Genomic DNA, 15,721 nt, shown 5'->3' on the forward strand with positions numbered 1-15,721 from the left:
TTCTCTTGCTGACAGCAGAGAGGAACACGTATTTATTTCCTGAATTTAAAAGATTGTTACTTTGCACACTTATGCATAAGAACCTTTATTTCTCACGACAGAGAGTAACACGTATCTCTCCCCTGGATTTATTTCACTCGTTTCCTGGCAAAAGTGTGCAAACCGAGTTCAGTTTTTCACATATCTATTGACCCCAAATAGTGAGCCCCACTGAATCATTTGAACCCAACGCCGTTCGTATCCTGTTGGCCTTTCACAAGCAATCGGGTCACAGAACACGCGTCGACTTGCAGCTGGGCGAAAGCCGGCAGGGGGCGCTGCGAGCGGTCTTTGGTGGGACTAAGCACCAAGACAACGCCTCTCTGGGAATTCAAATCTCCAGTTCTCCACGGAACGTCGGGCGACGGGGAGAAAAAAAATAAAGTCGTTTTCCTAGAGCGGCCGTTTCCACGCTGACGACGTCCCTTAACGGGGGAAGGACGTGAACTACAATGCATTTTGGCACCTGAGGTGAACCATAAAATGGGCTCCCTTTCCCTGCCATGGGAAGAAGAAGAGTGAAGATCGACATCAGGAACAAAGGGGAATAAAGATCTATCTTCTTCTTTGACGATCACTCGTAGCCGAGTATGATTGTCTTCCACGAACACAGTCTTAACAGTGAGTCAGTAAGTGACCGTGGAGGCCAATTCTGGACCCACACATCCTTCCATAGTGGGGACATAGGTTTCCGGGCAGGAGTTGGTCACGGTGTGGATTTGCCAAGCGTGCCTTCCTCTTAGCACGTTTCTCCCTTGTGTCCTGTGTTAGAACGTCTTCCATAGTGGGGACATTGGTTCCCTTGCGTCCTGAGTTCAAGTGCCTTCAAAGCCCATGACACCTTTGGTAAAGGCTGTTCTCCAATTGGAGCGCTTGCAGGCAAGTGTTTCCCAGTTGTTGGTGTTTATACTACATTTTTAAGATTTGCCTTGAGACAGTCTTTATTTTTTTTAAATAAAATATTTATTAAAGGTTTTAAACAATACAACAAACTTCACCTTCACAACCAAAAAGAAAGAAAAACACCATCACAATCAATCAAAAAACCCGAAAAAGACAAGAAAAACATACGAAGCATACAAAAAGACAAAAAAAGGCATAAAAAAGACATTAAAAAGGTTCAATTTCTTAAATATTATTTCCATAACCCTCTTTCTTGACTCCCTCACATCTCCCTTTTCTGTGTTCCCATTTACAAAATCTTATTCAGCAATACTTCACCTTCTTTCAAATCTTATTTTATATTATACATTTCAGCTATTATGTCTCCAATTTTTCCCCTTTATTATCAGTTATTTGAGCTTGACATAATATTGTTCAAATTTTACCTTTGTTCTTATAAACCAATTTTGCATACTCCTTTCAAATATGTCACTAATGCCACGTTATCTTTATATCCTGCATCATTCTAACATTCATACAGTTTACAATACTTTTGCAAATAATCCTTAAATTTCTTCCAGTCCTCTTCCACTATCTCTTCTCCCAGGTCTCGGATTCTGCCAGTCATTTCTGCCAATTCCATGTAGTCTATCAGTTGCGTCTGCCATTCTTCCAGAGTGGGCAAATCTTCTGTCTTCCAGTACTTTGCGATGAGTATTCTTGCTGCTGTTGTCACATACATAAAGAAAGTTCTGTCCTTCTTTGGCACCATTTGGCCGACAATGCCCAAAAGGAAGGCCTCTGGTTTCTTAAGGAAGGTATATTTAAATACCTTTTTTAGTTCATTATAGATCATTTCCCAGAAGGCCTTAACCTTTGGGCACGTCCACCAAAGGTGAAAGAATGTTCCTTCAGTTTCTTTACATTTCCAACACTTATTGTCTGGCAAATGGTATATTTTTGCAAGCTTGACTGGGGTCATGTACCACCTGTATATCATTTTCATAATATTTTCTTTCAAGGCATTACATGCCGTGAATTTCACACCGGTGGTCCATAACCGTTCCCAGTCAGCAAACATCATATTGTAGCCAATGTCTTGCGCCCATTTTATCATAGCTGATTTAACCATTTCATCCTGAGTGTTCCATTTTAACAGCAAGTTATACATTCTTGAAAGTACCTTAGTTTTTGGTTCTAACAGTTCTGTTTCTAGTTTCGATTTTTCCACCTGGAAGCCTGTTTTTTTATCCTTATTAAAGACCTCCCTAATCTGACCATAATGTAACCAATCTCGCACTTTGTCCTTCAATTTCTCAAAACTCTGCAGTCTCCATATGTCTCCATCTTTTTCTACTATCTCCCAATATTTTGGCCAGTTGGGCTCCATATTGAGTCTTTTCTGAGCCTTAGCTTCCATTGGTGACAACCACCTTGGGGTCTTACTTTCTAATAAATCTTTGTATCTTGTCCAGACATTAAACACTGCCTTCCTGACTATATGGTTCTTAAAAGCTTTATGAGCTTTAACCTTGTCGTACCACAAATATGCATGCCACCCAAACACATTGTTGAACCCTTCCAAATCCAAAATATCAGTGTTCTCTAGAAGTAGCCAGTCTTTCAACCAGCAGAAAGCTGCTGATTCATAATACAGTTTCATTTCTGGCAGGGCAAACCCCTCTTTCTTTAGCATCAGTTAATATTTTAAATTTTATTCTGGGCTTTTTGCCCTGCCAGACAAACCTAGAGATATCTCTCTGCCACCTCTTGAAACATTCCATCTTATCCACAATCTGCAAGGTCTGAAACAAAAACAACATTTTTGGCAGTACATTCATCTTTATAGCAGCAATTCGACCCAACAAGGAAAGCTTCAGTTTTGACCAAATTTCTAAATCCTTTTTAATTTCTGACCAACATTTTTCATAGTTGTCTTTAAATAAATTCAGGTTTTTAGCAGTCATATTAACCCCTAGATATTTCACCTTTTTAACCACATTTAACTCTGTCTCCTTCTGAAACCTTTCTTTTTCCAAAATTGTCAAGTTTTTTTCCCCAAAACCTTAGTTTTCTGCTTGTTTAATTTAAATCCTGCCACCCGACCAAATTCTTGAATCAGTTCTAACATCCTTTTCGTACTAGATTCTGGCTTCTGTAATGTCAAAACCAAGTCATCTGCAAAAGCCTTAAGTTTATACTGTTTGGCTCCGACCTGGATTCCTTCAACCAACCGGTCCCCTCTGATCATGTTCAGGAGCACCTCCAGGACCGAAATAAATAACAGTGGGGAAATAGGGCAACCCTGTCGTGTTCCTTTCTCGCCTTGAGACAGTCTTTAAACCTCTTTTGTTGACCACCAGCATTACGCTTTCCATTTTAAAGTTCAGGCTTTGTTGTTTTTCATTTGGTTAATAGCAGTACACAACTCTCCCAGATTTGGAGATACTGCAAGCTCATCTCTAACTTGTTTTTGCGAAATTTGTGAGAGGACCTCAGCAGCTACGGGGAAGTTGTGGTTAAAGAGATGTTGGTAATGTTCTTTCCAGCGCAGTGCAATAGCTTCTTTATCTTTTAGAAGTGTGGTACCGTCTGCTGAGCGTAGGGTGCATATGCCATGATTTATTGGCCCATATGCACACATATACACAAATGCGCACTCAGATTGTTGTAAGCAAATAATGCCTTATCTCCTGCGTTATGCCAATAAAGAAAACTCAGGAGACTGCAGGGTAGAAATCCAATGTTGTTTATTGCAAAGCAATAGGTTACAATGGGATAGCTTTGAAAAAGTTGCAACCCCGCCCAGTGGTCCAGGCAGTGGTATTTATAAAGTTTCAAACAAAGCATTTCAATTTCCACCAATTGTACTTCATTACCTCATTTAAGTTGATAGATCAATCATATGCATAAGTATTGGCTGTTTTTGCTGACTAAGCTTGGATTCCCACCGTGTTCTGCGATGACCTTGCAGGAATACATTGTGTTAGTGTGCATGTTGGGAACCTGTGTCATGTGCAGCCATTTGCATCATGGAGCAACTTATGTTCTAGCTTTGTGCTGTATCTTTGTGATTTACATATTAGCTGTATTTCCGCCCCCAACGAGAGTGGCACATGTTGAAAAATAATCAGTTTCATAAAGTAACAGGCTACCATAATTTCTCTATTAGAAGCACACTCAAGGATTTACAGGGGAACACATTATCACATTTATTGTGGCCCTTTGGGCCACTCCCACAAGATCACCCCACACTGGTTACACCCAGGGAACACAATGGGGGGAAATAAACAGGGTTTTTTTAAACTGAGGAACGGAATTCCAATCAATAAGATTTATAGGGCAGGGCTAACATCTAACAAAAGAATGGCAACTTCAACAGACATATAGAATAAAAGAACAAGAAGAACATATGTTTAAAGAAGATTGGACAATGTTTATTGAATATATGGGGGGAAATTGTGTATACTTGAAAACGTTGGCAGCTTTAAGATAAATTCAACAATGTAAATAAGTTTTGATGGATGTAATACAGTAATGGAATACTGAATAGTTTAGTTTATGTAAAAGATGCAGGAATTTATGCTATGCAAAATGAAGCAAGGAAAGCGAAGAAGGGAAGTTACTAATATTTTAAGATTGTTTAAATGAATATTCAAAATTGCAAAACAGAAATTTTAATGAAAATTTTATATATTATATATATGTTCAATGCAGGATTGGTGGTTTGCTGTTTGTTTATGTTTTTTGTAGTACAAATGTGTTTGTGGTGTGCACAGGGTAGATAAATGTCAGGAATGAGGTGTGCACCTTCAACAAGGTACCACATTAAAGACATGCTTTTGAAGGGATAATGAACTAGGTCTCCAAGGACTGAAGCAGGCATATAGAAAAGTGATGCTGCATAAATATAACAGGACCCAGTACAGAGTACAAACCTAGAATTACAGACTCGTGGAGCTGGGGGCCACAGCAAAGGCCATCTAGCCCAACCCCCTGCAATGCAGGAATCACAGTGAAGAGTCCCTGACAGATGCCGCCCCCAACTTACTCTGCTTCAGGACCCTTTGCCTATTGCTTCATTACAGAGGCCAGAATTTTGCTTCTTCTCATATTCAAGATTTTTGTACTTGCATTGTTGTATATAAAACTGGGACTTTTCCATATTGCCTTCTAAATGGAGAAATTGATTGTTGGTCTTGTGGAGAAGTTAGCTTGCTTGTCTTCAGGGTAAATGACTTAAGAGGAATATTCATAGGAAACTGCCTTGGACAGTGTCAGGCATTGACCCATCCACCTCAGCGTCGTCTACACTGACCGACAGCATCTCTCCCGGGTTTCAGACAGGGAACCTTCTCTGCCCCACCTGGAGATGTCATCCAGGAATATCAGTGAGGATGGTGATAAGGCAAAGCAGATTGTCTAATCCTGTGCTATGGACAACCCTAGACTTGGGAGTCTTCTACTGCAATTCAAGGGACGTTGGGATTGTCTCCCTTTGGAAATGGGGCTGAATGAAGAATGATCCGATATAAAAACATGAACTCCAAAAGAGAAGATTCACCTGCAGACGGAACAGCAGGTGCTTCAAAGTTCTGAAGAAACATGGGGGGGGGGGAGAGTTTGGCCCAGGGTCCAGGTGGGTGGGTTGCCATGGGAAGAATGACCTGCCCTCCTTTGTGACATGTCTTGCTTCCCCTTTAAAAGCCACCAGCTACAGATGTCCATTGTGGATTAGTGAGGAGTGACAGAGAGCGAGTTGTTGTGCAGTGCATTTGGATTTGACCATGTTCAGAGCGTAAGTAGTATTTCTTCCCCTTCTCTATGTCTCCTGGGGTGGGATCCTGGAATCCCATGCACAGCCTCAGCCCCCTGAAATTGCCTTGACCAGTCACTCCCCTCCCGAAGAGCTCAGCTCCTCCACACTCTTTCCCTGCCTTCCTATTTCCTCTCCTCTCCCATCTCATCAATTACATTCATTGTTTACATTCATAGGCAAGCCATCCTCCCAGGAGCTCAAGATGGCATACATGGTTCTCCCCGCCACCAGTTTTTACCCTCTCATCAACCCTGCAAAGTAAGCTAGGCTGAGGGGAAAAAGACTGGCTGAAGGTCAATCAGTGAGCTTCATGAAGATTTGAACCCTGGTCTTCCAGGTCCCCCTAGTCCAGCACTCTAACTACTACATGTCTCCCCGCCTCCATCTTCCATCTCTCCGTCAAGCCCTTTCTGTGGGTCTCTGTCTGTAAGCAAGACTCCACCACCTTCCTCTCTCTGCCGCCCAGTGTTGTTCTGCTCATCTTCTTGGACCCCTTGATGCTTGGAGGACCCACCTAGCAGTCTCCTCCCTCTCTGGGCAGGGCTGTCCTTCAAAGACTAGGCAGAGGCACCCTTTAAATGCTGGCAATGTTTCTCTTTCCTTTGGGGTGGAGTGTTGCAATCCCTCATGGGATATAGCATAGCAGGAAAAGGAGAGCAAAGGCCTCTTTGGTCCAGCGGCCAACCAGATGTCTCCAGGAAGCCCATAAGGATTGTCCTCTAACAGGTGGCTTCAGTGGTAGATTGCCTCTAAACCTGGAAGTTCTACATACTGTAGCTATTTCAGATCTTAACTGCAAATACTCTCCTCCTCCTCCATGAAGAGGTGTGACCCCCCTCTTTCCAACCTTGCAAGGCAGTTGTCCTTTGCATATTTTGGCTGCCAATTTCACAAACCAATTAAGTGTTATGTGAAGAAGTGCCCATTGATGTTAATGAATGACCCAAAGCTCTGCTATTCGATGGGGCAAAAATCTCTACCATGTTTGTTTCATAAAATCTATATACCACTTCATTGTGTGTATATCTCACACCTCAAAGCGGTTTACAAGAGGGTAAAACAATGTCGACAAGGCCTCGTTCCTGTCAGCAATCATGCTGCAGTATCCTGCACTAACTGCAGCTTCCAGGTCAAACACAAGGGAAGCCCGACGTATAGTGCATGGCATCTAGTCTTGAAGCAATCAGGGCATGAACTATGGTAGCCAGGCTCTCTCGGTCCTGGAATGGCAGGAGCTGGTACCTCCTTTCTCTCCAAGCCCTGAATGCTCTTGGCTGCCTCTCTGCAGCTGTGATGAAGTCCTACAGTTCATTCAACTGCAGAAAGAGGGAAGGAATTGGGAGGGATGTGCCGGCAATTCTCTATTAGGCTAAATGTATTTCTGTTCTGCATCATCTCTTCTAGGTTCAAGAGACTAAAAACATTCATTCAACCAGAAAAGAACAATGAAGTGGCCCCGCTCCAGCACAAGGAACAGCCTGTGGCCAGTGGCGGAGGAAGCCAGAACATCAAAGAAGACGGGCACCCAGAGGAGGGGCGATCTGCCCACCATGATGGGGGGATTCGCCCTTCTAGGGGTGCCATCGGGGGGTGCCCAATGCTCTAGGAGGTGCCATCGCCTCAGAAAGAACAGAAAAGTGGCCCCACTGCAGCGCGAGAAGCTTATGCCTCCAGGTGAGGAAGTTCCCCCCGCGCCATTTTTGGAAGGGCAGGAATAGGCTAGGGTGGCAGCTCAGGGTATAGGATTTGTGGGGGAGGGGAAGCTAGTAAGAAAAAGCCAAAAGAGCCAGACTGCTGGATCCGACCCAAGGTTCATCTGGTCCAGCATCTGGAAACCCACCCCAGTGGCCAGCCACTTTTGTGGGGTTGATGAAGATGCTATTGACTGAGAGAGGAGAGGAAGCATTTCTAGTGGAAGCTGGAGGCTGAGGCAGCTGGTAGGGCAGGGCAGGGGGACAGCGGTCAGCTGGAGGGCCACATTCTCTTGTGAGCCGCATTCGGGGGGCTGCAGGCCAAGACTGGCGCCCAAGGCCTGGGGTTTGCCACCCCTGTAGTAGGAGTGTAGAAGCAGGGGAACCAAGCAGAAGATTATTAGAATAATCTTTGAAGCTGCAAAGGGACGAACTAACCTGTCCCCATGTCCTTCTCTTGTTGTAATTGTGCCGAAGCTCTTCGAGACTCTTCTGAAGCCTGAGGTTAGTACTGGGGGGAGCAAAAGAGGAGGGACTGGATCCCCCAGACCCTCTGCCCGCTGACTGTGGTCTTTGTTCCCAGTTCTGCAGTCTCTGAATACTTCCACCCCCACCCTCCAAAAGGCTCCCAAAGCAACTAATGCAAATAATGTGGCATGTGTCCCTGGGGTGTCAGGATGATGCCAGAGGCATGACCTGCCCTCTTCCCTGGTGCTGCCCTTCCACCTCTGCCCTTCAGGAGGCTGCAGGGCCCATGGAGGTCCTCTGGGGCAAGGGATGGGGCCCAAGCCTGAGGGAGGCCAGTCTTTCCTGGCTTGGGCCTGCTTGTGGGCTCCCTTGCACCTGTCAATGGTGGGTTTTGTAGTTTCACATAAGGCGTCTCATCCAGCTTTCTCTTTCCTCTGCAGAAGGCAATAGCCCTACAACAGCTGCCGCACATGTGCCCAGCACCTGAAGAAGGTAAATGAATCTCCATACCTTGGGACTTTTCACTTAGTAGCTTTATGGTTCATGCCTGGGAAAGACCTCCCAGGCCTTCTTGCTGCATTTGCTGTGCCTTGCAGGCCTTTTTCACTTCGCCTCAGTAGGTAGGGCCCTGACTGACTCCAGCTACAAAAGCTGAGGTGGCTGAACCCTTGGGTTTGGGTATTGTTTAGAATGCTTAGTTGAGAAAGGCTGTTAATTCAGTCTCTCTTTTTCATTCTCTTCCAGAGGACATCATTGTCGAAGATATAGAATGACTTTGATTTGGAGAACTGTTATACCTTTCTTGGATACAGAAAGTCCCTCTTTTTAATTCTCTTCCAGAAGACCTCCTTATTGAAGACCTAAAATGAGCTTTTAGTGTGCTGCGCTCAGAGATGGGTCGAGGGAAGGTGCTCTGCTATGGTGGATCACACCCTATCGCGGAAAAAGGGAGTTAGGGGAGAACGAGAGTGATGAGATTGAGATTGAGAAGAGCCAGGAGAGGGAGAGGCAAGATGACGCAAGATTACCTTGAGAGTTGGGAGGAGAGAAACGCAGGAAGGCGAATGAAGACAGGGAAGGAGGGAGAAAGGATTGAAGAGAGGTGAAAATGGCGGGGACAAATGCTGACTGCTGACTCACCCTTACCATGTCAGGAAGAAACCGGAAACAAACAAAAACAAATTAGTCCTTTTGGGGATGAAGTCTATTTAGATCTCTAAACCTCAGAATGTATCATAAATTGGTATCATAGTGGCTTTATGATGTGGAGGGTCTTAGTATCTCATTGCCAAATTTCATCCACCATATAAACAAGCGGGGAAGGAATCTGCAGTCCAGGGATAGCACGACACCTCTTCTTCTTTGGCGATCCCTCATAGCCGAGTAAGTTTGTCTTCCATAAACACGGTTTTAACAATGAGTCCGTAAGTGACTGTGGAGGCCAATTCTGGATCCACACGTCCTTCCACAGTGGGAACATTGGTTCCCTTGCGTCCTGAGTTCAAGTGCCTTCAAAGCCCATGACACGTTTGGTAAAGGCTGTTCTCCAATTGGAGCGCTTGCAGGCAAGTGTTTCCCAATTGTTGGTGTTTATACTACCATTATATTACCATATTCAAAGATTTGCCTTGAGACAGTCTTTAAACCTCTTTTGTTGACCACCAGCATTACGCTTTCCACTTTTAAGTTCAGAATAGAGTAGTTGCTTTGGAAGACAATAATCAGGCATCCGAACAATACGACCAGTCCAACAAAGTTGATGTTGAAACATCATTGCTTTGACACTGGTGACCTTTGCTTCTTCCAGTACACTGGTAATAAGTTCGCCTGTCTTCCCAAGTGATGTGTAAAAATTTTCAGACACCATTGATGGAATCTTTCGAGCAGTTGGAGCTGGCGTTGATAAGTGGTCCATGTTTCACAAGCATACAGTAAGGTTGGTAGTACAACAGCTTTGTAAACAAGCATTTTGGTTTCCCTGCAAATGTCCCAGTCCTCAAACACTCTACACTTCAATCGGGAGAAAGCTGCACTCGCAGAGCTGAGCCAATGCTGGATTTCGGCATCAGTGTCGGTCCTTGTGGAAAGATAACTGCCCAGGGTCTACATTGGTATCTGTTGCCCCTGTAGATCATGCCACCTGAGGCCTCACCTTGCCTCTTGGGAGGGCCGGCCCTGAATTAGGGCCCTGCTCTGCTGCCCTACAGTGTTGTGCTCCACTGTTCCACTTGCTGAATGTGTGGGAACGGGGTCCCTGGAGGCAGCCGCCAACAGCATTCCCCAAAACAGGGATTTCTGTGGGCGAGAAGGAGCTAAGCTAGCCTGTGGCACCTTGGATCCTGAACTGGGGCAAACCATGTGCTCTAAATGCAGATTTGACTGTTATTACAGCATTGCACATGGAGCAGGGGGCGCAAGGCTGAGGTAAAGGCTCTCATAAGGCCATCTAGCAAATTTGGGGCTGGACCGAGCTTTCAACTATGAGCTTTCAGCCCATAAATTTAGTCACGAAACTTATTCTGGTTCTCAGTCCGGAACGATGAAGCATGTTTAGTGCGTCACTGAAGCCATAGCACAATTTGTCCTGTTTCATGCATTGCAATTAGGAATAATATGACTGGAGATAATTTCATAAATATCTTATCAGTTTCATCTTGGGACCTCGGTTCCATTTCTGCAACCTTCTCCGGATTTTTACTGTTGGTTTTTACGATTCCTTTTCCACTTACGAGCGCTAGAAAAGAAGAGCAGATGATGGATTGCTTTCATGAAAGTTTTCCAGGCAAGTCTCACTTTGAGTTTAAATGCACAGTGCTTTTTATAGGTTGTGTGAATCATTTTAAAGTTTCTCCATAAATTTCAAGACCTAAAGACCCTTCACACCAGTTTTTGTTTGTTTGTTTACATTTTTTAAAAAAAAAATCTCTTGATGGCTGCTCCTATTCACATTATTAGCTGTGGGTGAAGTATAATTTGTTTTGGCTCAGAAAATGTATGCTACAGAAATGCCAGGGCTTTTCAAAATGTGTCAGAGCTAACAGCTCACATTTGCACAAGCCAAGAAAAACTATGACAAAGAGCATAACAATGGCTTTTGAACTTCTGTTGGAGAGGAAGAAAATCCATCTTTCTATTTTTGCTTTTGGCAGCGGAGAGGCAAACTTGACATACGTTCCCCACCCTCAGAAAAAGATTTGAGTGAAAGTGCTGTCTCTGATGTCGCTCTCCCTCTTCTGTTCTCTCTCCTATCTTTGGCCAGCCAGAATAGCTGGATTTTCACACTGAAAATTTAGAAAGTACAGGATGAAGGAACTAGGAAGGTGGCCCTCCATGTGTTCCTGTTTTCCAAGAACAGTCCCGGATTTACAGAAGCTGTCCTGGTTTCTGATTTGATCCTGGAATGTCCTGCTTTTCCTTAGGACATCCCTATTTTCATCAGAGAATTGTTGGAGGGTATGAAGTTCTGCAACCCCTGAGCCAAGGAGATACAGCCTTTAGAAGACATCTGAAGGCAGCCCTGTAGAGGGAAGTTTTTTTGATGTTTAATATTTTATTATGTTTTTATATCTTTTAGAAGCTGCCCAGAGTGACTGAGGCAACCCAGTGAGGTATAAATAAATTATTATTATTATTATTATTATTATTATTATTATTATTATTATTATTGAATTGGATGTCCCTATTTTCATCGGATAAATGTTGGCGGGTATCTGATTGGTAAGTCGCAACTTGTATACGCCTGATTTAAATAAAGAAGCCTTACTGTACTAAAGATCTGAGCAGGTAATGTAGGAAACCGTACTCCTTTTATTCTAAACCTGCTGGTATAAAGCCGTACATGTTCGTTGGGCCATGTACTGTGTGAGGACTGAGGAGGGACTGCTGGAGTTTGTTTATTTAGGGCAGGGTCAGCAACTTTTTTCAGCCATGGGCAGGTCCACTGTCCCTCAGACCTTGTGGGGGGCCAGACTATATTTTGGAAAAAAATAAATGAACAAATTCCCATGCCCCACAAATAAACCAGAGGTGCATTTTAAATAAAAGCACACATTCTACTCATGTAAAAACACCAGGCAGGCCCCACAAATAACCCAGAGATGCGTTTTAAATAAAAGGACACATTCTACTCATGTAAAAACACGCTGGTTCCCAGACCATCTGCGGGTCGGATTGAGAAGGGCCTTAGGTTGCCTACCCTGATTTAGGGGCACACACCTGTCGTTCAAAGTGGTGCAATGCCAGCAGAAACGTGTCATTGTGTAGAATCCAAAGTTAACTTCCGAGAAGTGACTTTCAATAAGCCTCCCGCTCAGACTGGCTATTGCGAGCGCTTGGGGTACCCGTGAGATCTGTTTGAGGAATTCCCATGCTCGTATGGCAAGAGAAGAATCGTGGAAAGGTGTCTGTGTCCCGCACAAGGGCTGGCTTGAAAACAGAGCGGTCTATTTTGTCAGCCAAGTGTCTCCCCCACTTCTCGCACACCTCCCTTTTGCACACGCGCATGCTACAAACAGGGAGGGCTTCTTTCATTGCTCCACATTTGGCAGAGACTTAGCTGCTTCTGTTTATAAAGGCCCAAGCAGTCAGCGAGGGGAGAGAACGTGCTATTGGTTTAGTTAGTTCATGACTTGCAGCAGCAGCAGCTCCGAAGTTGTATCCCGGAGGATCTCAATTCTCCGCTCCTCTTTCAGCTGTGCAAAGTCAGCATCACTGCTACCGACTGAGGGCTTTCAGGTCACTGATTGACGGGATCTCGGCTGGTTTCGCGCTTTCAGGGAAGAGTCGCAAGAGCAATCCACCAAGGAAAAAGAATGCATGCCTCTAGAAGGTAGGTGAAACACGTTGGTAAAAGGGAAAGCAGAAGGAGAGCGTGTCATGCAGAGTTTTCCATCATGACAGGCAAATATTATGGATGCTGGTGCTATATAATCAAAACTTTATTGCGGTCCCACCAAACAATTTCAAAACTAGATATGGTTAAAATGACCAGACAGACAGAAGGAAGAAACCAAGGCAGTCATTTTGTTTTATCTAGGGCATAGTGATCTTTGTTTCTTATAACCTCTGAAAGAAACTTTGCCACGGCCAGTGTACTATCATCTGACCTGTCTTCCAAAATATATTTAATATGGGAGGCTTTGGATTTTCCCTGCAAGTTTGCCAATGAGGGTTTACTCAGTTGATCCCTTGCTTGCTCATATTGCCCACAATACAGAAGGATCTGTTTCATGCAATCAACGTCCTGGGAACATAAACAAAGCCTATTCTGATAGGGGATGCCTCTCAGTCTGCCATTTAGAACTTCCGAGGGAAATACGTTTAGTCTGGGTTTGGTAAATAAACGCCGATAGGTAGGCACAGACAAATTCCTAAGGTATGAGGATATCTGAAAGTCATACCCATATTGGATTCCAGCTACAACCGGGCTACAAATTCCATAAGATCGGGATGGTGCTATATTTTATCTGCAGCTTCAGACTACTGTGATGAAAGACCTACTAGGGGATAAATAATGAGGCTGGTTTGGTCTTGCAATGGAAAGAACTAAGGGTTTCTTCATACAACATTGTTAAGACACAAGTAGCACAATTAGGACACTTCCTGGGGGAAGGAAGGGCCATAGCTTTGTAAGAGAGCATCTACTTTGCATGCGGAAGGTTAGGCTTAGGCTTTAATCTTTAGCATCTTTAGGTAGGGCTAGGAGAGACTCTCTGTAAAATAACACCTTAAACGTTAGTAGTGGCAACAGGCTAAATCTATTGTTTCTTTTTTTCTTTTGGCAGAATACACTGCCTTCGTGCTCACAGGCCAAAACCTGCTGCTACCACCGGAGAGGCAGTGCAGAATTCTTGTGGGTGCAAACAGCGGTGTCGAAATGAGCAAACTGCCGTCGGTACACTCTACACACTCATTGTCATGGTCATCCTAATTGCAATTTGGGGAGTCTGGGCCAGGAAAGATTTCTGAGCATGCTGAAGGAAGACGTTCGATAGCAAAAGCTCAGAGAGACCCTCTTAGGGACAGGAAGGGCAAAATGCTCGACTTATACACACCGGAACTGTTATCGAAGGACAATTGCTGATGGATGCAAAGTCTCTCTCTGCCCCTCTTTCTGGCAACGCTCAAAATTCAAGAGAGAAAAGAATGCAAAGTGATGTTTCTTTCGAGACTGCTTTGTATAATGATGATCATAAAATGATGCAGCTTTTGTAAATCCTGTAAATGTAAAGTATGTAAAATATAAATATAAAATATACCTATTTTAAGAAGGCTGGGTCAGTGTTTTCGCTTGGTGTAATTTCTTCTTTGATTTAACAGGCTCCCAGTTTCGTAGCACTGAACTTGGGCGGAGTCATCCAGAAAGAGTGGAGTGGTTAATCATATCATTGGATCTCAGTAGATCTGGTTCATTATCTAATAACTCACGTCAACATTCAGTCAATCCCTAAAATAGGACAATGGCAACAAGGATGTGACTGCTCTTCCTGCTACACAATGGTAATAGAGAACTAGACTTGATGTTGTTGTAATTTAATTCATTGTGTGATGCTTTGGCTGCAAGTTGCGGGTGCAAATAAGGCTCTCTCTGGGCACAGCACATAGACCATGTGAATCTCTGCCTTAGTGGAACACACACACCCCACCTCACACCACAGAAATTAGACAGTCTTCTTCCTCATACCCAAGCAATTTGCTGAACAAACCACACATGCATTGAGCCATAGGAAAGAACATTTCATTAGGTATCTATAGGGCAGCTAAGTTGTTCAGGCGACCCCTGGGCATGTTGAAAGTGTGTGTGCATAATGCACAGCGTCTTTCAGTTAGAACTGTTCCATCTCTTGTGGGGTGTGCATGCAGTGTGGAACAGAACAGATCACCCATCAGGCCCAAACATCATGAACAAATTCCAGTGATGCTATTGAACAAGGGTAACCATCATAAAACTCTTCGATTGTTGTGGACTACAACTCCCATCATCCCCGAGTACCTGTTGGCAATGCTGACTAGGCCTGCTGGGAGCTGTAGTCCAACACATCTGGAGGGAACCAGGTTGGTTACACCTGCTACTGAGTACCACTGATATTATTATCTGATCCCCTTGCATGATGTGAGAGAGCAGGAGCACAAATGAAGAGGAGAATCACGCAAGGAGAGCTCAAGTCCATATATTTGTCGTTCCTCACCCAGATGTAGATGAGATCCAGACCTGCTTAGTTTCCACAAGGTGCTGCATTTAGACTATGCACTCAATTCTGTAGAGGAAGACTTTGGTGCTGTGGGAAAGGCAAAGTTGCATCTACACATCAGTTGTGCTGCTGACTCAGTAGCTGGCATTTAGAAAGCCCTTAACCTATTTTATCTGTAACGTGAATGTGTAATACTTGCTCGTCTTGATGGGTTTTTGGAGAGGTGAATTAATTAACATTACCAAAGCACCGAGCTTCTATGATAAAGGTTATGTTTAAATATGCTATGACTGTAATGTTGCTTCTTTCCTAGAAGGTCAACACTTCGTTTATTGCCTCTCATTTTAATTTGTGGGGGCTGGCTGCACTGTATAGACTTATGTCAATAACAATAGGGGATATAAACCTGAAGATCTGCGTGAGACCTGAAATAAAATATTGCAGTGGATCACAAACCCCCAAGAGGACAGCTCCTGTTTATAGCTCCAGCCCCCCTGGGAGAAGAGCCCTGTAGCCTGCACGAGGGGGTCAGTTGTGAGAAAGGAGAAAACAACATTTTCCCTCACTCCCCACAGGCTTTCCCTAGGTGCTAAACAACTTGAAAGTCCTGCACTATTAGCATGGGTTAATGT

At 44.1% G+C, this 15,721-nt stretch overlaps 1 long non-coding RNA gene across 1 annotated transcript; it reads left to right on the plus strand.

Moving 5' to 3' along the window:
* The first annotated feature begins 12,599 nt into the window (after nucleotides 1-12,599).
* On the plus strand, nucleotides 12,600-14,171 carry LOC308596636. The gene is made up of 2 exons (XR_014012590.1): nucleotides 12,600-12,727; nucleotides 13,683-14,171. It is a non-coding gene; the product is annotated as an uncharacterized lncRNA (long non-coding RNA).
* Nucleotides 14,172-15,721: the final 1,550 nt, after the last annotated feature.

The sequence above is a fragment of the Podarcis bocagei genome, assembly GCF_964188305.1.
Source record: "Podarcis bocagei genome assembly, chromosome: 10".
Taxonomy (NCBI): domain Eukaryota; kingdom Metazoa; phylum Chordata; class Lepidosauria; order Squamata; family Lacertidae; genus Podarcis; species Podarcis bocagei.